Genomic DNA, 25064 nt, shown 5'->3' on the forward strand with positions numbered 1-25064 from the left:
CTAGCAAAGAGGTGCATAATAAATTATTCTGTGGAACTCTGACTCAGAACATTCTCCACACTTAATCTTCCACCTGGATTCCCTTTAATGCTTTGGAATAACAGATCAGTGGAGATGAGCTTTGTTTGGCTATTTCTAGATGTAAGTGTTAGGGGAAAAAAAGAAAAAGGAGAAAACCACAAAAACCCATTGTGCAGTTTAAATAAAGAAAAATGAGTTTTACTTCCAAGAGAGCTTTTGCCATTTTATTAATGCTTATTCTCCTTCGGAGAGCTCATTATTGAACAGAGTGTGACAGTAGTTTACCATGGCGAATGTGTCTTGTCTGGGCCAGGGGATGAATTAGAGCACTGATAAAGGCCAGAGGAGCGGGCGGAACTGTACCTAAATTACCCCGAGATAGTTGCCAAGCTATTCGACTTTTTTAAAGACCTCCAGAGAGCAACCTTAATCGCCTCTAGTTTCCCTTTTCAGTGTTTAATACCTTTGCTGTCAGGAAATTCTTCCTCATATTTAACCCAATTTTCCCTTGCCACAGTTTGATCCCATTTCTCTTGTTGTCCTTGGTGGTGACAGAATAGCGGGTCATTATCTTGTTGGTAATATCCTTAATGTCCTTGAAGGGCATCAGGAAGTTTCTCCAGTGAAATGAAACATATTCCTTTTCTCTCTTCCCCACCCTTCTTCTCACGGTTCCTATTTGGAAATACAGTCTTTGACATTTTGCACTTAAGTATCTGATCTGAATATTCACATCAGTCCTTTCTTGAGGCATCCATCGATCCCGTTGTTACTCAAAGAGGAAGATTGTTTTGTTGCTTCTCTTGCTTGAATGAACTTGTCAGTTGAATGAACTTGTCTGCTCTTTGCTGCCCTCCCTCTAGGTGTGAGGTGCCATTCTAGAGGCTGAAGGGGGTGTGACAAGGAGTTCCTGTCTCTGACTTACACGTACAAGGAGGGATCCTAATGCTTCTAACCACTCATGGTCTCACCATAGACGGATAGTTCATGGATTGGGCCTGCTGGTTTCTCTTTTCCATGAAAACATTTGATTTCAGTTTACATTTTGGTACATTTAGGATCTCCATTGACCTTATCCTCAGAAAGATACGGCATGTCAATAAAGTTGACAGTATCATGCTATCAATATGCTCCGCCCTCTTGATTTAATTTTATGAATGTCACAAGGGAAGTTGGAACATACAAACTTTGTATACAGAACTGATGGGTGGACATGTCTGTTTCCCATCAGATTTCTGTACCATCCTCACAAGGGGGTGTGACTGATCTTTTATCTCCCCAGCACGTCTCAGAAATGCGTGACACGTTTTAAGCAAATTTAATGACTGCTGGTTGTTTGTCAAATGAGTTATTGGGAAATTTACTTTATTTTGTTGTTGTTGGTTTCTGTCTCCTTATTCCTTTCACCTAAACACAAAAGCAGCTCAGAGCTTTTGCCTGGCTGCCAGGGTGGGCAGCCCTCCCACCTTGGCTGCCAAGCTTTTAGCAGATGAAATAAAAATCTATTTATAACTGGTCTCTGATGGATTTCCTCCCTACCTGTGGTAGTGCTCCATCAGCAGGTGTACTGAACAGATGGAGAAGGGTTTTAATTTTTTCAGTTCAATTAGATCAGCTCTCCAGGTTCAGACCAGCACATTCCCTTTCTTACTTAGTTTCTTCCTCTTGGCATTAAAATTGTTGAGCATAGCAAAAGACAAATGAAGACCAGGAGATACAATGCATGTAGTGCCTGACTTTAAAATAAATACTCTGGCAAAGGAACCAAAGACATCAGACAATTCGACATCAGACAGTGTATCAGTTTTAACCCTTCTCTTCCTAGCACCTAATTTTAATGTTATTTAAATTAATATTTGGAGTACTAAAATGCTAAAGTGTATGCATGCTTTCTTTTTCCTTATGATGTGCTTTTAGCATTTGAATTTACACATTTTGAAAATATATCATGCTATTTTTCAAGAACAGTTTGTCTCTGATAGTAGTTCAGTATATATTGTGAAGAACTGAAATGAGGAGCTGAAGTCATTAATTTCATGAGGTTTATTTGCCTTTTTTTTCCACCGATGGTTGAATTGTCCAGGAGAGTGATGAAATGGTAGCATGCAGTCCAAAACCAGTCTGAATGTGACCTTACTTAGCTCTGGATTTTACCATCACTAGCCAGTGAAAGATAGGTTACCATAATTTCTGACTTCAACATATTTATAGGTATGTTCTACTTAGCACATTTGCTCTTAGTAGGTTCTATCATCTCTTATTCCCAAGAGCCTAGATTTCAGTTAATCCCTGGCTCTCAGATGTGAGGCCAAGGCTGACTGACTCATTGAGTGATTCATGCATCCAACAGACATTTACTAAGCTCCTGTCCAGTTTTATGACATTGCTGTCACCGAGGCCCACAATTTAGGCCCCACTCTGTTCCCTCTAGCACCATCAAAATTACTTAGTTAATATCTATTGGAAGCTGGGTTTGAAACAAGCAAGATTTGGCCTATTTCAGTATTTTTTTTTTGTTTCTTTGGAGTAAAACAAGATTTCATTGTTAACAAGGGTACTTCTGAGTTGCAGAAATTCTTCTGGTTTTTAAGTACAGATTTTATTAGAAGCAAGCTCCGCCACCCCCCATTTTATTTTGCTCAATTCTTAATCATTCCTGGGTGATTTTTTTCATAGATGTGGAGTGTCCAGATTTGTGGCTTGCTCTCTAGCCTCTTTTCCCATCTTCTTGCCCACTAAGATTCATATCAGAGGTGTCTCCAGCAGCCAAGAGAGATTCAAATAAGTCACTGCTGGCTAGAAATAGGAACAGTTTAGTTAGGAGAAATAGCATAAATGAAAACCACCACTGTTCACCCATGTCATTGTCTGATGAGTGCATTTGAAGATTCTCTTTAGTTGTTTGCTGTGCTTTTTAAAATGGGCTCTCATATTTGGACAATAACTCAAATATTATCCAGGAAAATCACCTCCTCTGATCCTTCTGTCTCCTTTGCAGAATCTGTCAAGTAACTGTCTTGGTTTTCACAATAGAGATCTCACTTTCGCCAAGGCTGGCTGACCTGTGCTATCTTTGGTAGGTTATTCTATAGAGCTGTGATGCTGTGGTCTTTCTTCCTATTACTTTCATGTGCTGATCCTCCTTGTACCTTTTTGGGGTCACACAGAACAAAATCTAATTCTGATATGTGGCAGCCTTTCACATATTTGAAAAATATCCCTTCTGTATTCAACCATTTATATATGACATGAGTTAGTTGCCTGGCTTTCCTCTAACCCGCTCTAATTTAGCTACTTACGTACTACAGAGGGACATGCAGAATGTGGAACAACATTTTATCTAGGTGCAGTCTGACAAGTGCTAGGAAAAGCCAGATCATCACTGTCCTAGTTAGAGGTCTAGAGGTCAAGCAAGTCTGAAAATTTCTTATTTGCTCGATTTGACTACATAGAGCATCTTAGACCCCCATAGGACAACAGAGTTTCTCTTATATCCAGAGACAGGCAGAATGCTTCTGGGCTGTGATGGATTCCCTTTGATCATCTGGACCGAGCTTCTGTCATGCCTTGGTACTCGCTACAAGGCTGTGTGATCATGGTGTGTCAATGTACGGTGAATGATGTCGAATAGGTGCTGAATGACCAATTTGGGGCCATCTGGAATGCTTATGTGGCCTGTGAACATAAATCATTCCACCTCATCCTGGCTCCTTCCCTCATTGCAATGCTGTACCACTGTATAGTTTTCTCACACAGGGCCACTTAATCTTGTCTCCTTTTAAATACTTTGTAAAAGCGAAAACAATGGGATGCTAGGTCCTCAAAATATATAAAATAGATTCCCAGGTTAACTCCATTTATGATTCATCCATCTCTTCTCCTGTAGCAGGCAGAATCATCATAGGGAGGGACCATCAGACAGGTTTCTTGGTAATTTTTTTTTTTTTTTGGCATACCTTTAGCATATCATGTGTCATTTCCAAGGGAAAAGGGTGTATGACTGAGGATGGAAGTATCTTAATGTGGGAATGTGTAGTCTCTCCAGAAGTACCTGGCACAAGGTAGGTACTCAGTAAATGTTTGTTGAATGGAGTGAGGCAGAAGCTTTTATTCCATGTTGTGGCCACCATTGTTTCAAAAGCTATTATGCCACAAGAGTGGCGGTGTTTCCTCCAGCCTCCTAATGGGTCCTCACCTAACTGCCACATTTGGGTGGCTCTAGAATGAAGGTCTCTCAAATCTTTATTATTTTACTTTATTATTATTTTTTATTTTAAGTAGGCTCTATGCCCAACATAAGGCTCGAACTTATGACCTTGAGATTAACAGTCGCACGCTCTACTGACTGAGCCAGCCAGGCACTCCCCAAATCTCTATTAAATATGTCAAATCCTCAAGCTATCTTAGATTAATACTATCTCTCAAATAGTTGCCTCATGTAGATTCAGCCTTACTTAATTTACTTTAAGTAGTACTCATTTAACAGATATTTTTTGAATATTTTCCATATGCTAGGTGTTATGCTGAGAACTGGGGATACAGTGGAAAGCAAAAAGTTCAGATCTCTGTCCTCAATACAGTGGGGGGAACAGACCAAATATATCTTACATAGGTAGGGGTGTGTGTATGTGTGTGTGTGTGTAGTATACCACCACAGATTGTAAAGCACAAGTGCAAGGAACTATGAGAACTTATTTTTGAGCTACTACTATGTGCCAGGCATTTTGCTAAGTATTAGGATTAGATAGAACAAGGATGTTAAAAAGGAAGAGAAATTAAATAGGTATAGTCTGTTATCAGGAAACTGAAAATCTAGCTGCAGAGAAATAAAAACAATTATGGCCCAATATGAGAAGTCTCATGAGAATTATGAGCAAAGGGTTACCCAGTCACAGAGGTAGGCATGATCAATTCTGTGCTACAATGAACTTAACATTTGAGTTGAATCTTAAATGATAAGTAGAATTGTATCAAGTGTAGAGACCAGGAGACATTCGAGGGAGGGAAAAGCATAAGTGAAGACATAGAGACAAAACTACGTGGGATATCTGAGGTCTGACAAATAGTTCTATGTGGCTAGAGCACAGAGTGAGCGGTGGACTTTTAGAAGGGAAAGTGGGAAGGACATGGTGCAGTTTTTTGAAGACCTTACTGGAGAAGTTAGGATCCTTGCTATAGAGACAAACCTCAGATGCAGAGGACTTCACAAGGAGAATGCTATGTCAGACTTTACAATTTGAAAATATTAGGTTTAAATGGATGATTTTCTAAGAAAATAGAAATTACCAAAATTGCCTTTAAAGTAGGTAGAAGAGCATAAGTAGATCAAGAATAATGAAGGGCATGGAGAAGGGAAAGCGGTTAAGAAATTAGGATCTAAAATGCCATTGGGATTATGTAGTTTTAAAAGCAGAGTATATGGCTAGAATGCCTAGGTTATTTAACATCTTCGAGAACACAGGGGAAGAAGGAAAATGTGCTCATTCATGTTATTAGACTGGAATAACCTGTTAAGGACAGTCAGGATAAAAGCCCAAATCTAAGATGTTAGCAGTTTTAAAAGAGAACTTCTTTTTGTTTCTCAAAGGAGCCAGCACTGCTCCGTGTACTATGTCCTTGGAACACACGTCACATTTAAACCTCACACACCCCTCAGTGAGTGCATATTCTGTGATTTATGGTGGGGAGACTGAGGCTTTAGTGAGGACCGACTGGGCTCACTTCATCTGGGCATATAGCCTCTTATATCTAATGTTGGGCTTTTGTGGTCAGCCTTTTTTCTTGGTCAAATTTGCGACAAATTTATATACTTTATTATTTTCAAAGACTCAGTTCTTAGGTTCATTTATTTATCTGAGTAGATTTCTTCTTCTTTATTTGCATTTTGTTTGTTCTTTAATTCATTAGTCTGTTCTGACACCCAAGTCCCAGGTTTTATCAACATTCTGAGACCACCTCCTTATCTTAAAAGAATAATTTGCCATAATCAGGGAGAGTTTACTCCAGAAACACAAGGATAGTTCAGTATTAGGATAGCTAGTGTTGTAATGAATCCTATCAGTTCATTAGAGGGGAAACTCTGTATGGTCATCCTGATAGTTACTCAAAACCATTTGATTTAATCCAATGCCTACTTTTTCCTAAAAATGAGGAGACAAAAAGCTCTTTGTAAATGAGAAGTAGAGGGTGACTTTCCTCACACAATCGAGTATCTATGAAAAGCCATTAGCAATATCACTTGACTTGGTGGAAAAAAAAGCATTCATATTAAAGTCATGACCAGATAAAATGCTTGGTGTCTTCATAGTTACTCAACCTCGTGTTAGAAATTTCAGCCAATGCCATAAACAATATAAAGAAATAAATACAAATATTGGAAAAGAAACAACGTTATTTTCAGTTATAACTACCTGGAAAGTTCATGAAAAGATACTTATTGAGTGTCTATCGTATATGTTAAGCTCCCTGTCTTGCAAAACTTAGTGTGTTGGGGAAGACATTCAATTAAATGCAATTCCAATTGCATTAAGTTAATTAATTAAATTAAATGCAGTTAATTTCTAAATTATTAAATAAATAACATTACATTAAATTATTAAGTAATTACTTAATTAAATTCCAATTAAATGCAATTCTAGTATAGTGTTATAAATTCCATGATGGAGAAAACACAGAGTGCTATGGGAACTATCGTATACTTGGGGCTGTCCTAACTTTGGAAGACTGGGCAAGTTTTTCTATTCTTCAGACTTGCCAAGTTCATTACTGCCTTCTGGTGGTGCCATTCCCTCTGTCTGGGAAGCCTTGAACTTTTATGGCTGGCTCCTATAATTACTCAGGTCTCAGCTCAGGTGTCTCCTTTTCAGAGAGGTCATTCCTGACCACCGCATCTAAAGCAGCCCCTCGCCCCCACCAGTCACTCTTTTCCCATCACTCTGTTTTATTTTATTCACAACAAGGTCACTCTCTGTAGTGGTCTCATCTGTTTGTTACTTGTTTATTGTCTCTACTCCCATCACCTAGAACATAGGAATGGCACAAGAACCTTGTTCTTGCTTGCTGTGGTATCCTAAGAGTGGAGAACTGTGTCTTCACCTAGTAGGTGCTCACTAAATATCTGTTGGGTGAATGTGCTGGAAGACAGGAGGTGGAGATGCAGATGACGACAACTGGCAAAGAAGGCAGGACCTGGGTTGGGTTGGACTTGGCAGGTGCTGTGGACTGAATGTTTGTGTCCCCCTGAAATTCCTTTGTGGAAGCCAAATCCCAGTGTGATGGTATTAGAGGAAGGGGCCTTTGGGAGGTAATTAGGTCATGAGGGTAGAACCCTTATGAGTGGGATTAGTGCCCTTATCAGAAGAGACACCAGAGAGCTGGCTTCCTCTTTCTCTGGTTCCACAACGTGAGGATACAACAAAAAGCTATCAGAAAACTAGGATAGTCTTGCCAGACACCAGATCAAATCCCAGCACCTTGATCTTGGATTTTACAGCCTCCGGAACTGTGAGAAATCAATGTTTGTTGTCAACTGAAGCCACCCAGTCTGTGGTGTATTTGTTATAGCATCCTGAGCTGACTAATAATGCAGAAGGTATGGCATTGATGAGGACAGGTTTTTTTTTTTTTTTTTTTAACAGCTCTATTGAGAAATAATTGACATATAATGTATCAATTTAAGATGTACAAAGTGATGATTTGATACGTGTTAGTTAACACATATAAGGCTAGTTCACACTTTCATCACCTCACATAGTTACCATTTTTTTTTGTGCTGAAAACTTTTAAGTTTTACTATCTTAGCAACTTGCAAATATACAATACAGTATTGTATACTATAATCATGGTGTACATTACATCCCCAGAACTTACTCACTTTAAAACTGGAAATTTGTACTCTTTGATCATCTTTGTCCTTTCAACTCTCCCTGATGCCCCCTGCTGCAACTACTAGTTTGCTCTTTGTTGCTATGAGTTTGGTTTTTTCATTTTTAGATTCTACATGTAAGTGAGATCATACAGACTTTGTCTCTCTCTGTCTGATTTATTTCACTTGGCATAATGCCCTCAAGGTCCATCTGTGTTGTTGTAAGTGGCAGAATTTCCTTATTTATTTATTTATTTTTAAAGATTTATTTATTTATTTTAGAGAGAGAGAGCATGAGCGGGAAGGGCAGCGGGAGAGGGAGAGAGAATCTGAAGCAGACTCCATGCCTAACGCAAAGCCCGATGCGGGGCTGGATCCCACGACCCTAAGATCATGACTTGAGCCGATACCAAGAGTCAGACACTCAGACAACTGGGCCACTCAGGCACCCCGCCTTTTTTTTTTAAATGGCTGAATAATATTCCTTTGTGAGATAGATATATAACATTTTCTTTATCCATTCATTCGTAGATGGACACTAAGGTTATTTCCATATCTTGGCTATTGTAAACAGTACTACAGTAAACATGGGGGTATAGATATCTCTTTGAGATAGTGATTTCCTTTCCTTCAGATATATACTCAGAAGTGGCATTGCTGGATCATATGGTAGTTCTATTTTTATTTTTTTTGAGGAGCCTTCATATTGTTTTCCACAGTGGCTGCACCAGCTTACGTTCCCACCAACAATGCACAAGGGTTCCCTTTTCTCCACATTCTCATCAACACTTGTTATCACTTGTCTTTTTCATGACAGATGCAAAGTGGTATCTCACTGTGGTTTTCATTCATTTATGTGGTGATTAGTGATATTGAGCACCTTTTCAGACCTGTTGGCCGTTTGTATATCTTCTTTGAAAAGATGTCTATTTTAAAAATAAAGTTGTTTATTTATTCATCATTTATTTATTTATGCTGTTGTATGAGTTCTTTTGGATACTCACCCCTTACCAAATACGTGATTTGCAAATGTTTTCTCCCATTCCATAGGTACGCTTTTCATTTTGTTGATGGTTTCCTTTGCTGTGCAGAAGCTTTTTAGTTTGATGTAGTACCATTTATTTATTTTTGCTTCTGTTGCTTGTGCTTTGGTGTCATATCCAGAAAATCATTGCCAAGACCAATGTCAAAGAGCTTTTCCCTAATGTTTTCCTCTAGATTTATATGGTTATAGGTCTTAAATTTAGTCTTTAGTCCATTTCAAGTTAGTTTTTGTGAGTAGTATACGAATCCAGTTTCATTCTTTAGAATATGTGTCTAATGCCATATATTTTTGAGTTTTCCAACTTTCCTCCTGTGACTGATTTTTAGTTTCATATACCACTGTGGCCAGAAAAGATACTAGATATAATTTTTGTCTTCTTGAGAATGTTGAGACTTGTTTTGGGGCCTAACATATGATCTATCCTAGAAAATGTTCCATGTATGCTTGAGAAGAATGTGTATTCTGCTATTGTTGGGTGGAATGTTCTGTATGTGTCTGTTAGATACATTTGGTGTATAACATTGTTCAAACCTTCAGCTTCCTTATTGATTCTCTGTCCATTGTTAAGAGTGGGGTATTAAAACCCCCAACTATTATTGTATTGCTGTTTATTTCTCCTTTTACTTCTGTTAGTATTTGCTTTATATAATTAGGTGCTTTGATGTTGTGTGTGTAAATATTTACAATTGTTATATTTTCTTGACGGATTGATCTCCTTATCATTATATAATGACTTCTTTGTCTCTTTTTACCATTTTTAGCTTAAAGTCTATTTGTCTATATAAGTATAGCTATCACTGTTTCTTTTGGTTATTATTTGTTTGAAATATCCCACAATTCCATCCCTTTGCTCTCAGTATGTATGTCCTTAAAGTGAGTCTCTTGTAGGCAGCAATGTCATTGGGTGTTTTTTTTTTTTTTAATCCATTCAGCCATTCTTTTGACTCCAGTCTTTTGACTGGGGAATTTGATCCATTTGCATTTAAAGTAATTATTGATAGGTAAGGAATTACTATTGCCATTTTACTGTTTTTTGACTGTTTTGTAGATCCTTTGTTCCTTGCTTCCTCTCTTGCTGTGCTTCTTTCTGTTTTGATGACTTTTTGTGGCTGTATGCTTGACTCCTTTGTCATATTCTTTTGAGTATCTGCTATAGGGTTTTCCTTTGTGAATATCATGAGGCTTACATAAAATATCTTATAACATCCTATTTTAATCTGATAAGTTAACTTCAATGGCATACAGAAGCATTATACTTATATATCTTCCTCCACCCCCTCACATTTTAGGTTATTGATGTTACCATTTTCCATCTCTTTTGTAGTGTGTATGCAATAACAAATTAATGTACTTGTGGTTATTTTTAATATGTTTGGATTTTAACTTTTAAACTAGAGCTGTAAGGGAATTACATACAAGCATTATAATATTAAGGAATGTGACTTTGACCATGTATTTACCTTTACCAGTAAATTGTACACATTCCTATGTTTTTTTACGATGTTAATTAGCATATTATTTCCATATGCAGAATACTGTATCTCATTTCCTGAAAGGCAGGTCTGGTAGTGATGAACTCCCTTAGCTATTGTTGGTTTGGCAAAGTATCTCTCTTTCATTTCTTTCTTTTTTTTTTTTTAAAGATTTTATTTATTTATTTGACAGAGAGAGACAGCGGGAGAGGGAACACAAGCAGGGGGAGTGGGAGAGGGAGAAAGAAGCAGACTCCCCACTGAACAGGGAGCCTGATGCGGGGCTCGATCCCAGGACCCCGGGATCATGGCCTGAGCCAAAGGCAGACGCTTAACAACTGAGCCACCCAGGCGCCCCTCTCCTTCGTTTCTGAAGGATGGCTTTGGTTGATGGTTTTTTTTTTTTTCCTTTCAAAATTTTGAATATATCATTTCACTGTCTTCTGGCCTGTAAAGTTTTTGTTGAGAAATCTGCTTATAGTCTTATTGGAGCCCCCTTGAATATGAAAAGTCACTTTTCTCTTGCTGCTTTTAAAATTCTCTCTTCATTTTTGACTTCTGACAATTTAGTTAGGATGTGTCTAGTTGTAGCCCTTTTCAGTTCAATAAATTTGGGGTCCTTTGGGCCTCATGAATCTGGATGTCTTTTTCTCTCCCTGAGTTTGGGAAATTTTCAGCCATTATTGCTTTAAATAGGCTTTCTGTCCCTTTCACTTCCTTTTTGCTTTCTGGATTCTCATAATGTGTATATTGTTTCTTTTGATGGTATCTCTAAGACCTATAGGCTTTCCTCACTCTTTTTCATTCCTTTTTCTTTTTGCCTCTCTGACTGGATAATTTCCAGTGACCTATCTTTCATTTCATTAATTCTTTATTCTACCTGGTTGAGTCTGACATTGAAGCTTTCTCTTGAATTCTTTAATTCAGTCACTGTATTATTCAGCTCTAGGATTTCTGTTTTTTAAATTTTTTTATGGTTTCTGTTTCTTTGTTGAACTTCTCATTTTGTTCATGTGTTGTTTTCCTAACTTCATTTAGTTGTCTGTGTGTTCTTGTAGTTCACTGAACTTCTTTAAGAGGACCATTCTGTTTATTTAAGTTTTTAAATTTTAATTCCAGTATAGTTAACATACAATGTTATATTAGTTTCAGGTGTACAATATAGTGATTCAGCAATTCTATGTATTATTCGGTGTTCATCATGATAAGTGTACTCTTAATTCCCTTCACCTATTTCACCCATCCCCCACCCACCTCCCCTCTGGTAACCATCAGTTTGTTCTCTATATTTAAGAGTCTGTTTCTTGATTTGTCTCTCTCTCTCTTTTTAAAGAGCATTATTCTGAAATCTTTGGTAGACAGTTCATACGTCTCCATTTCTTTAGGGTCAGTTATTGGAGCTTTATTAGTTTCCTTTGGTGGTATCATGTTTGTATGATTCTTTGTGATCCTTGATTCCTTCTATTGGAATTGCATGTTTGAATAAGTAGTCTCCACTTTCAGACTTTACAGGTTTGCTTCAGCAGGGTAAGGCCTTCACCAGTCAGCTCAGCTTGGGGTACTGGACAGGTCAGCTGGTAACTTATGTTCGTAGCAGGCAGAGCTTGCTGTTGGGGTCTCTGCCTATGTTCTGACGTTGCGAGGGGTGACACTAGCTGGGCTAAGTGGTTGGGTGGGCCTGTTGGCTGGCCTTTGCACTCAGGCAGGGCCACTGGGTGGCTTCTTGATCTGGCAGAGCTGCTGGCTGCGGTCAGGTGAGATAACTGGCTAGACTCTGCAGTCACCTCTGGTTGAGCAAGGTCACAGACTTTGTTCCCTGGCAGGGTAGGTCAGGTAGGTTGTTGGCCATGCTCTGCTGTTTGGCAAGGTCACTGGCTGAGCTCTTTGATTGGAGGGGCCTTCAGCTGTATCCCAAAGTTGGGTGGGTCTAGAGACTGGGCTCCACAGTCAAGGAGGGGAAACTGTCCAGGCTCCTTTGTTGAGTTGGGCTGCAGGCTATACTCTGAGATTATGCAGGGTCTCTGGCTGGACTCCCTGTCTAGGTGAGGCCATGGGCTATGTTAAGCAGTTGACTAGGGCTATAGGCTTGGTTCTGTGGCCAGGCAGTACCATAAGCTGGGCTCCACGGGCTTCCTTGAGTCACTTTAGGCTCTCTGGTTGTTGGAGGTCAGAGGCTGTACTTAACAGTTGAGCCAGATTGATGGCCTGGTTCCCTGCCAAACCCTGCCTAATCTGGGCTATAGGATGAGCTTTGTGGTGGAGTGGGTTCTCTGGCGAGGCCTACTAGTCAGGCCAAGAATGGAGGCTATACTCAGTAGTTGGGCAGGGCTGCAAATTTGCTTCCGTGTCTGGGCAGCCTCATAATACAGGCTCTACAGCCAGTATGGCTTGTCTGGTGACCCAGATCAGGTACAATTGCCAACCAAGCTCTATGGCCAGATGGAGCCACTGGCTCAGCTCTGCAGATGGACAGAGCCACTGGCTGGGATCTATGCTCCAGTGCCCCTGCAAGCAAGGATGTGGTTTCCCACAATCTCAGGACTGGTTGCTATAAGCCCTGCTTCCTGTGCCATCTCTCTCTGATCCCTGTTGGTCAAACCCTGCAGGTTTCCGTAGTGATCTCTATGAGGGGAGATCTGAGTGGGCCTCCCAGGAAGCATCCTGTAATACTGGGGTAGCTGGATGTCCACCTTGGACTCTCTTTTTCCATGGGAGAAACTGTAGGTCCAGGGGGCGCTCTTGGTGCAGCACTGTGCCAGTCTGCAGGAGGGGTGATGTGGTTAGAGTGTAGTCCTTCCTCTTATCCTTCTAATGTAGTCCTTTTTGGTCTCTGTGGCTCATTGGGGTGCTTAAGCCTTACCCCAACGTTGTGGGATTCTCACAATGGTATCTTGTTTATGGATAATTGTTAGTAGGTCTTGTGAGAGGGACTGAAGTTGGGAATGACTTAGGTTGCTATCGTGATGATATCACCCTGGCTTTTTGTTTGCTTGCTTGCTTGTTTATGTAGGATGGACTTGAGCAAGTGCTGAGGGGGAGGTTAAGTTTGAAGATACAGAAGAAGGGAGGGAGGCATATTCTTTGGAGGACTGGAATACAGAGCATAGGGATTAGCTTGAAAGAGGAGGAGAAACAGCTCATCCCTGTAAGAAGGTAGGAAGAGGGGATTGGCGCAAAAAGCGAGGTTTATAGGTTTGGTGGTGGTAAGTGGGAAAGTTTTCTTTGAGATGATGTTATCTGCTGAAAGTGAATGGGAGATGGCAGGGTTAGAGGTTTGAGTAAAGTAGATAATAAAATGTGCACTGGCCATTAAGAAGAGAATGAAAGAGAACTGACTAGAAAAACATGGAAGGTAGAAGACTATGAGTTTATAGGGGCAACAGTCTGTGAGTGTAGGTGATTCTCTCTAGAAGCCCTTAAAGCTAGCTCATGTGTTTGCATGTTTTTTGAAAAATTATTTTAAAAGTTATTTTATTGAGATATAATTCACAGTCTATAAAATTCTTCATTTTACAGCATACAATTCAGTGGCTTTTAGTGTATTAACAAAATGGTGCAGCCATCATCACTGTCTAATTACAAATCATTTCCGTTAGCCTAGAAAGAAACTCTGTACCCCTTAGCAGACACTATTCATTCTTCCCTCCCCTCAGCTCTTGGCAACCACTAATCTACTTCCTGTGTCTTTTGATTTGTCTATTCTGGACCTTGCATTTAAATGGAGTCATACGATAGGTGGCCTTTGGTATCTGGCTTCTTTTGCTTAGCATAATGTTTTCAAGGTTCATCCATATCACAGCATGTATCAGTACTTCATTTCGTTTTATGGGTGAATATTCCATTGAATGGATATGTCACATTTTGTTTACCCATTCATGAATTGATGGACATTTTGTGTTGTTTCCACTTTATGGCTGTCATGAATAATGCTGCTGTGAAGATTCATGGACGGGTCTTTATGTGGACATACATTTTCAGGTATCTTGGAGCTATACATAGGAGTAGAATTGCTAGGTCACATCACAGCCTAAGTTTAACATTTTGGGGAGCTTCCAAACTGTTTTCTACATTTGCTGCAGCATTTTACATACCCACCAATGACATATGAGGGTTCTAATTTCTCCATATCCTTGCTGACACTTGTTTTTGTCTTTTTCCTTATAGCCATCCTGGTGGGTGTGAAGTGGTATCTCATTTCAAGTAAATGCATGTTGAAGCTGAGCACTTGGATTGATCCATGTTTGGGATTTTTCTAGGAGGCTCCATGGCAAAAGAAAGTTATTATGCTTGAGAAGGATGGCAAGTGGATGGTTGAATGAAGTGATGGGCCAGGGAATGAGTTAAGAAATTAAAGAAAGGACATATAAGAAGGAACTATAAAACTTCACTAAAGGGCATAAGAGAAGCCTTAAGTTAATGAAAGAATCAATATTGTAAAGGTATCAATTCTTTCAAAATCTCATATGCAAATGAAATATAAATCCAGTAAAAATCCCAATGAAAAATTTTTGAAGGATTCGCTAAAACATTTATAAAGTTCAAATGAAACAAATACATGAGAACACCCAAGATAATATTATAAATACCACATTTTTTACTAACTTAAATGACTAAGATATTTTCAAAAGAAGTTCTCGTAAAGTTTTATTAAATTTATCTGCCTGATCCTTCCTCCAGAATCAAATTAAATTATGGAATATAAGCATGTGTATTGTATTCATGATCAAGTAATAAAATAAATGATCTCTCTTTTAGTTAAAACAACAAAGATGAGGACTTATTAAAACACACTATAAAGTTAATGAACAGTGTGGTTTTAGTAATGGAATAAGCCAATGGATTGGTGGAAAAGTAGACCCAGGTTTACATGGGAATTTATTTTAAGATAAAGATGATCATCATCTTTGTCATCAGAATTGAAAGGATGGATAATTTCATAAATGGTGACGTGACAGTTGACTACATTAAGAAAGTGAAGTTGTGTCCCTGTCCCACACCTTCTAGTAAAATAGAGATAGATTAAATACTTATGAAGAAATACATATCCATACAACGTTGGAAGAGAAACTTTGCAGTCATGTGGAGATTAGATTTTGTGGGAGGGTAGGGAGATCAGTGATACAGAGAAGGCCATGGTAAGACACATAGGGAAGACAGACCATGTGAAGACACACAGGGAAGGCAGACCATGTGAAGACACACAGGGAAGACAGACCATGGGAAGACACACAGAGAAGACGGACCATGTGAAGACACACAGAGAAGACGGACCATGGAAAGACACACAGGGAAGACGGACCATGTGAAGATGGAGGCAGAGATTGGAGTGATGCAGCTATAAACAGAGGGATAGCAAAGATTACCAAGCCACCAGAAGCTAGTATGCAGGAAAAGAAGAATCCTTCCCTAGAGCCTTCTGGGGGAGCATCGCCCTGCTGATACCTTGATTTTGGACTTCTGGCCTCCAGAACTGCAAGAGAATAAATTTCTGTGTTTAAGCCACCAAATTTGTGGTAATCTTTTATCACAGCCCTAAGAAATGAATGCAGTGACTAATCAGATTTGATTTGATAGAGGGAGTAGTCAGAAACATTACAGAGTTTTCTAAAAGATTGATACCGTAACCTGTATTTGATTATTCAGTTCTTGGGAAGACAAGAAGTTCAATTTCATGGTTAGGGAAGCCTTATAGATCTGCATGATGAATTTGAGGAATCTGGACCTGTCCCATAGGGACAGGAATTTTGTCTTAGTCACTGCTGTTTCCCTGGCATTTAGAACAGTTAGAACAGAACATAGCCTACAGCCAATACGTCTTTAATGAGTGAAGTGATAAATAGAAAATATACAAAAATACAAACTGTGTCAATTTTTAAAACAAAACATTTTTTTTTTTTTTTAATCAGCATGTTGTGGGGACAGTAGTGTCAGAATAGCTGCAGTGTTGAAGCTGAGCACTTGGATTGATCCATGTTTGGGATTTTGGTCCTGCACTATGGTTTGGTTTGACCATAGGTCCTGCACATTTCTTTAATCTATAATCCATGGCAATTTAGAGGGAAAGGAAGTGTCAGTTCATAGCTGGAACCACTGCTATGACCCAGTGCTGCCCAATTAGGAGCTTTGCTCTCTGCTGTCATGACACATGCCTTACAGCTATGTGTCAAAGAAGGAGAGAACCATCCTTGCAACTAATGACTTTAAAACCCCAGATAGATTATAGTATGAATGTACCAAATAATAGTTCCTTAATTTCACAGATTGAGTAAAAATGTATTCATTTGGCAATCAGTGATTGGCAAGCATACTTACTGTATGCTGAGCACTGTGCTAGGTTCTAGGGTACAGAGTCCAAAGATGGATCGACAGATTGTTGGGGGCAAGAGGCTAGACAAAGAAATAATTTTGATATAGTGTGATAACATGCTATTGTTACAAGCTTAGGATCCTGAAGGAGCCTGGAGCAAGATCTGCTAAGGTGGAAGAAGGCATCTTAGAGTTGAAAACAAGATTAAGTTCTGTTTGGGCTGTATGTGAGGTAGAGGCTTGGATATTAGCAAAATGGTTGGTTTACCTCCTGAGCTAATATGAGGGTGCTGAATATGCACAGCTGCTCAAGATAACTCTGGCTGAATAATGCCTAAAATTCTGTCTTGGAATTTTTTTGTCTTGTGCATCCCAGGAGTTCTCTTTCAGCACTGGAATTCCTGTGTGGGACTTTATGAGGCATCTAATTAGGCGTCTCTACTTTGTTGATTGATTTCCCAAGTTGGTCTTCAAGGGAAGAGCAATGACAAAGGATGGAATGGAGGATGGGTAGGCCTAGAGAGAGGTTAGAGAAGAGGGCTCCCTGGGGCCAGAGAAAACACTGGGCATTTGAAGAGAAGGATTGCAAAGAAAGGAGACAGTCCCTAGAAGGAGCACCAAAGAGAGTCTGGAAAGTCCACAGCTTTCCCTTGGGCTGGGTCTGCACAGTGCTCTTTCCCCGCATGCTGGCCAGCTGCAATGTACATGCAAAGGGGAGTGTGGGCTCTTCTATCCTGAATTAAGTGTGAACTCATGGCTCTTCTCTTTAGGAATGGAAAAAGAGACTGGATTTCTAGAAATGTAAGTTTCTATATTCTGGGTATTAGAAGGAATCTTAGTTGGTGGGACCATGTCTTTTGTTAATCCAGTAAAGTGTCTTATATATTTGGGTAGTAATTTGTGGTATGAGGTGAATACAGTCAATACATGTGCCTGTCCCACTACCCAGGCTTTTTGTTGATAGTTGTGAATGTTACTTGCTAGTATTAAAATATTTTAATTTTTGACTCTCTTTGGACTTGGACTCTATGTGCTCTGATGAACCAGTTAGAAGTGTTGTCAGAGAAAACCTAAATTTACTCTTATTTTTAGTTATGAATGAATCTCTGATTGCCACGATAAAGGAAAATCCTGGGTCCTTACGTTCTTGCTTGAATTCACATGAATATAACATTCCATCTTGATCAGAAGATACCAAAGGTTGAACATAAATGAAAACATACAAAGTACTTCATCACTCTGAGGAGATACTTAATTTTCATCACTCAGGAAAGATATAGACACCAAATCAAAGGTGTTTACAGGATTTTAGTGAGTTTCTGATTATTTTATTTTCACTGGCTTTTAACTGTCCTCCTGGGCTCATGTTGGTTGGCAGATCTTGAATATTAGTTTTAGCTTTTCTTATTCCTCACTCCTGCTTTGGAGTAATGTTTTTACTTCATTGCCTATATAGCCTTGGCAGGTATAATTAGTCAGCGGTGTACATTCTTGATTATAGGAAAGACTTTAAAATAATGACTCTTATATTCATTTATTCAGCAAAGTATTGAGTATTAGCTATTAATTGAGTATTAGCTATGTGCATTGAACTATGGGAAATGCTAAGGGGAAACAAAAATATGTAAATCATGGTTCCAACTATATATAAAGGCCCTTGGATGACATAAATGATCATAGAACACAGATCTTTACCTCAAGTGGTTTATAACCTTACTGAGGAAGTACTATAGGCCTAATCATCTTTTCTCTTTTCAAAGACCTTCAGTGGCTCTTTATTTTCCCTACAATAGAGTCCAGACTCTTCAGCTGAATACTCAAATTCTTTACAATCCAACTCCAAGCCACCTTGATATCCTCATCTCCTACAGGTCCTCACCATATGCTGTGCTTGATTTTTTTGCCCTTTTCCCAAGTTCCGTGTTCTTCCCTACCTTTGTGCCTTTGCACTTTGTTTTCTTTGCTTAGACTGACCTCCCTTTTTTCCCACTAGTTGGTAAACTTCTCACATTCTTTAAAACCAGCTCCCCTGTTACCCCTTTGGTGAAACTCTATCCAGTCCCCTCCCTTTCCTCAGTGGCAGAGTTGGTCTCTGGGCTGGTGCTAGAATAGCAGGGATGTAGGATTATTTTGGGGAGAAGTCATTGGTGCCTGGAATATTGGAAGACAACAATCCTTGGCTTTTCTGGCTTAGCCCAGCCTGGTTTGGCTCCCTCCGGGAGGATCTCAGTATTCATAAAGGCAGGTTCTAGAGACCTTTTAGGAGAATCCCTCTATTTCTGAGACCTCTGGAATGCCCTGTGAATGTGGAGGACCTGTAGTATGACTTTTAGTTCTTATACATCTGTGTGGGCTCTTGTTCTGCTTCCTTATAATTCAGAGTTTGTGTCTACACAAGCACTCTCTGAGAGCATGATAGTGAATTATAAGTATTAACTCAATGGAGATCCATTATCCTGGATATCATTTCCAGTATGTTTTAATATTGCTATGTAATTTGTCTGTAAAATATATGTCTTCATAAAAAATATGAATGGGTGTCTGTTGAAGGAAAAAGATTTTTGATGAATAAGATGATGATAGGACACTATAGGAGCCTGTTATCTAAGTCTTCATTGGGTCATCTTTAGTATCTAGAGGAGGTAATGAAGGCCATTTGGTTAAGGTGCTTTCTGTTGTAACCTCAGAGAACAGTGATTAAGTTCTATACTTGGGAGTGCTTTGAACTGGACTAAATGAAGTGTGGAGTTATTCTAGCATGGAAAAGCAATCGTGGCAAGGTATTTATATATATTTTTGGTTCTCTGATAAGCACTCGGGTACTGAGATGATTAATACACAACCTTGCCCTTTTGGAGAGAAAAACATTCAGAGAAATGTGTGATGAAAGTGTTGAGTGCTGATAGAGGCTTGTGCTTGATTCTTGGGGAGTACCAGCTTGTCAGTGAAGAATAGTCTTAGGGGAGGAGAAGAGATGGGATCGAATGGAAGACTTTTCAGAATTTGGGCCTGGAGTAGAATACTGAGAGCAGTAGAGTCTTAGAATTCTCTCTCTGTGTAGTGGACAAAGGGACTCTCTCGGTCAGGGTCCTGGCAGAAGTACTCAAGAGGGATAATTGGAGAAAGTTGAACAAAGACACTGGTTAAAAAGGTGAGCATGGCTAAAAGAAAGCAATGAGGGATGGTAGAGCACCCAGGAGCTAGCAACAGCTTTACTACTACTAGATCCAAAGGGGCAAGAGGAGGGGGCAATTATGAGAAGGGAACTGTGCTGTAGGAGAGGATCACCCCACAGGAATCGTGCCCTTCAGTAGAGGAACACAAACATTGCCAAATTCTGGCCTGGAGGGAGGGACAGCCAGAAGAATATACTTGTAGACAGTCTGTTGTCCAGGCTCCTGCCACTGTCTCCCATTAGCCAAAGCCAACCAGCAGCCAGAGATCAAGGAAGCCCATTAATGCATAGTCCATATAGAACACAAATAGGCCAGGGAAGAGTGGAGAGTAGTTTTGAAAGAGCAACTTGAATATCCAGCAGAGGAACTTATTAGGCATAAGTGAAGATATTATTTAGGAACATCGAGGGCTCTGCTAAGGTTGGAAACAATGAATTTGTAAATGTACCAAGTAGGAAGGAGATAGACTTTTCAGTGTGTGAGCAAGAAGAGCTTTCTCTCTTAATTGGAAGAGGTGCCTTGCTAAGACCTGTAACCACTGTTGCTGTTATGTTGCTAGACTGAATGTTTTCAGCTAGTAGGCTACGTTTTTTGTGTATCTGCACTTTTGTAATTTGCTTTACCAAGAGTCTGTTGTGTTTGTTCCCAGATGTTTTTGCGTCTGTTGGGCCTGTTACTAAGTTTGCACCATTTAATTCTATATATTAGGCAAACCCATGAAATAGAAGTACAAAAAAATAAGATGTTGTTTGCATTAAAATCAAGTCAAACATATTGGAAAAACATAATAAGAAATTAATCACTTAAAAATGCCATTGGTGGTGAAGGTCAATGGAACTGAAGACATCTATGAACTTAGAGGCAAGGGGATTCCAATGCTTTCTTTGGGAACATTGAGACCACCCTCGAATAATGCCAGGGTTTGGGACAGAGAATTCTCGTAGGTGGGGAGACAGTTGGCAAAGACATGGACAAAAGCAGGAACATTTCCAAGGAGGTCAGTAGGTAAGGTGCATGAGCCCAAAAGGGTTTTTCATTAAGGAAGTTGGAAGACAACAATCCTTGGCTTCTGATTTCTGTTTTGTTTTTTAAAAAACATTTTTTAGTTGAAGTATAGTTGACACACAATGTTACATTAGTTTCAGGTGTACAACATAGTAATTAAACAACTATAGGTTATGCTGTGCTCGCCACAAGTGTAGCTACCATCTGTCACCATACAGCGCTATTACAATACTCTTGACTATATTCCCTGTGTTGTACGTTTCATCCCCATGATTTATTCATTCCATGACTGGAAGCCTGTACCTCCCACTCCCCTTTACCAATTTTGCCCATTCCTCCCCCCCTTTGGCAGCCACCAGTTTATTCCCTGTATTTATGGGTCTGTTTCTGTTTTTTTGTTTGTCCATTCCTTTTTTTTAACTCCACAAATAAATGGAATCATATGGTATTTATCCAAAGAAAATGAAAGCATGAATTCAAAAGTATATATCCACCCCTATGTTAATTGCAGCATTATTTACAATAGCCAAGATATAGAAGCAACCTGAATGTCCATCAATAGATGAATGAATAAAAAAGATCTGAGACACAAACACACACACACAGAGGAATATTCGTCATAAAAAAGAGTGCAATCTTACCATTTGCAACATGGATGGGCCTAGAGGGTATTATGTTAAGTGAAATAAGTCAGAGAAAGACAAACACCGCTTTCTGATTTCTTTGTGATAAATCAGATCTCTTCTTTAAGCACAAAATTTATGCTTTTAATTGGGCAAGGTATTTGCTCCCATTTAAGGGAGCATCTGCTTGCTATACTTGTGAATCTTGGGGAAAAATCCCAAAGTGACTTTGGTGCCATAATTGGAACTAAGACTCATTTCTTGCTCTTATGATTCTACTTTGATATTAAATAAGTTTTCCTTTATGAGACATCAGTCAGTAAATAGAATGTATGGTTAGATAATTAAAATTATTTTCATCATTACAATTATAAAATGCCTTGCCATTTCAAATACCAAATATATGCTTATCTTTCCTGAAATTTTGCAAGAAATCTATTATTCAAGGGTGCAGAGATGATTTTTTTCAGTTGAGTTAAACATTTTTATGGATTAGATATGAATTCAGTAAAAATAATTGAATTAAATTGGATGACATGAATAATTCATGACATGTAATTTCACATCCGTTCTAGCATAAAAATAAAGCTATTGGTTTATGTGCTGGGAAAATGTGTTTTATTATTTAGAAAGGTAGTGAACATTTATTATTTTGGAAGATAATTTACTTTATGATTAAATTGAGATGCTAAATTGTAGGATTGAAAGAAAGTATAAAATTTGAACTCAGAGGCCTTGAGGTAAGGCACCACTTCCATCTACTTGACAAACCACTTGTTGCTATGTCTTGGTCGTTAGTGATTTTAGACTATTTACCCTGATTGTCTTCCAGGTCTTGAGGATAAGTGCAGTAATTGTGCCAGAACATTCTAGAGTGTATGAAGGCTGCCAGGTGTTCCCTTTGAAGAGCAGAGGGCAACTTTCTGGCTAGGTCTGTCCTCTGGGGCTGGACTCTCAGGTCCTTGACTGCACAGGAGACTTGCTTGCTCCTTCATCCTACTTCCCTATTGTGCAGGCACAATAGGTGCGTTTCTTTTCTGGTTAAACTTTAAATCCCTGCCGAGAGAGAGCATACAGTTGGGCCATTGGGCTGACTCCTGATGTGGGTGGAGAACTGGCCTTTTCACACCTCTCATTTGATCTGAATCTGGTACTGCTTGGGACAGCTTGTTGGAAAACCTAACCCTGTGGGAATTGTCATTCTTCTTAATGTGGAGAGTCATTAGTTCATTGACATCATTCACTCATTCAAAAATATCTACTGTGTGCTCACTCTGTGTATAGCCCAGGATCCTAGGACATTTGGGTGAGTAAGTCTTGGAGAATTTCTCACAGGGTTGGAAGGGTTGATGTGGTGGGGCTGGGAGCCAGGAGCAAGGAGGCCCAGATAAAAATTTTAATAGAAAAGTGAACTTGGATAGTTGGCCTAAGTCTAGAAAAGTGGGAAGTAGGAGTTAGCTAAGCAGAAAGGGGAGAGGAGTGGGGACATTCTAGGAGTGGGAATAACCTGTACAGTGGTACTAAGGGGTGATGTAATCAGTCTAGAGCTGCTCACTGTTCCTGGAGGGAAGTAGCATAGGGAGTATGGTGGGAGCTGAGGTTGGAGAACATTCAGGGCCAGATCATAAAGGCCCTCAGCAACCAGGCTAACAAGCTTGAACTTGATCCTGAAGGCAAAGGGGGAACCATTGAGTGACACGGAATGATACATACATTCTGTGGGCTTCAAGGTCATCTGAATGTCTCTAAGAAGAGTTCTTCCTCCTAAACATTTTTGGTTGTTCAAAATATCAATTGATCCACAAAGGTATTATCTAATGGATGATGTGGTATCTTAACCTCTGCCATCTTTTAGTGAGGACAGGAAGTTCATTCACAGAAATAGATACCAATAACTGTTATTACTTACAGCAATGTTTCAACCTCTATTTAGGCTACTAGAGTCTTTTGGCCATTTTATGGTAAGACAACCATATTCCTTTTCAAAAGGCCTTTGCCACAGCTTTTATGATTTGAGATTAATCAAAGGCACCAAGGGTCAGGTTTTCTACAGAACTCAGCCAGATTTTGGAGGAAAGTTCTGTATTTATCCATCTTTAAAAGGAAAGAAAGGAAAACCCTAGAAATCGTGCTACTTTTATACTTGGAAGATTATCTCCTGGGTAGGAATCCAAGGTTCCTATCATTAATAACTTATAATTAACAAATTAATAAATACTGCCTGATGAGTGGAGTTGTGCCTCAGGTCAAAGTTGTTGAAGCCAGATAAAATGGAGGAAGATGACAGACAAAATGGACTCCATTGTGCAATGTTTTAGTCAGCTTTTCTTTGTTAAATAACTATATATATATATTTTTGAGTTTTTATTCTAATTCCAGTTAGTTAACATAGTGTTATGTTAGTTTCAGGTGTACAATATAGAGTGATTCGGTGCTTCCATACATCACCCTGAGCTCATCACAACAAGTGCACTCCTTAATCCCCATCACCTATTCCCGCCATCCCCCCACCAACCTCCCCTCTGGTAACCATCAGTTCTCTATAATTAAGAGTCTGTTTCTTGGTTTGCCTCTCTCTCTCTCTTTTTTTCCCCCTTGCTGATTTGTTTCTTAAATTCCACATATGAGTGAAATCATATGGTATTTGTTTTTCTTTGACTGACTTCTTTCGCTTAGCATTTATACTCCTAGCTCCATCCATGTTGTTGCAAATGGCAAGATTTCATAATTTTTTTACGGCTGAATAATATTCCATTGTATATTTATACACCACATCTTTTTTTTTTTTTTAAAGATTTTATTTATTTATTTTTGTCAGAGAGAGAGCACAAGCAGGGGGAGTGGCAGGCAGAGCAGGTAGAGGGAGAAGCAGGCTCTCTGCCAAGCAAGGATCCCGATGTGGGGCTTGATCCCAGGACCCTGGGATCATGACCTGAGCTGAAGGCAACCGCTTAACCAACTGAGCCACCCAGGTGTCCCTACACCACATCTTCTTTATCCATTCATCAATCTATGGATACTTGGGCTAATTTCATATCTTGGCTATTATAAATAATGCTCTTATAAATATAGGGTGCCTGTATCCCCTTGAATTAGTGTTTTCATATTCTTTGGGTAAATACCCAGTAGTAGAATTACTGGATCATAGGGTATTTCTATTTTTAACTTTCTGAGGAACCTCTATACTGTTTTTCACAGTGGCTGTACCAGTTTGCATTCCCACCAGCAGTGCACAAGTGTTCCCTTTTCTGCACATCCTTGCCAATACCTGTTGTTTCTTGTGTTGTTGATTTTATCCATTCTGACAGGTGTGAGGTGATATCTCATTGTAGTTTTGATTTGCATTTCCCTGATGGTAAGTGATGATGAACATCTTTTCACATTTGTTGGCTATCTGTATGTCGTTTTCTTTTATTTATTTATTTATTTATTTATTTATTTATTTTTATTCTTATGTTAATCCCCATACATTACATCATTAGTTTTAGATGTAGTGTTCCATGATTCATTGTTTGCATATAACACCCAGTGCTCCATGCAGAACGTGCCCTC

General features: G+C 39.2%; 1 protein-coding gene and 1 non-coding gene across 3 annotated transcripts in view; one reads left to right on the plus strand and one right to left on the minus strand.

The window, feature by feature from the left end:
- MSRA (methionine sulfoxide reductase A) overlaps window positions 1-25064 on the plus strand; it is a 443442-nt gene that overhangs the window by 56865 nt on the left and 361513 nt on the right. The window lies entirely within an intron of this gene.
- TRNAN-GUU lies at window positions 4309-4381 on the minus strand. The gene has a single exon. It is a non-coding gene; the product is annotated as a tRNA-Asn (tRNA).

This window comes from Neomonachus schauinslandi, chromosome 2 (genome assembly GCF_002201575.2).
Source record: "Neomonachus schauinslandi chromosome 2, ASM220157v2, whole genome shotgun sequence".
In the NCBI taxonomy this organism is placed as follows: Eukaryota; Metazoa; Chordata; class Mammalia; order Carnivora; family Phocidae; genus Neomonachus; species Neomonachus schauinslandi.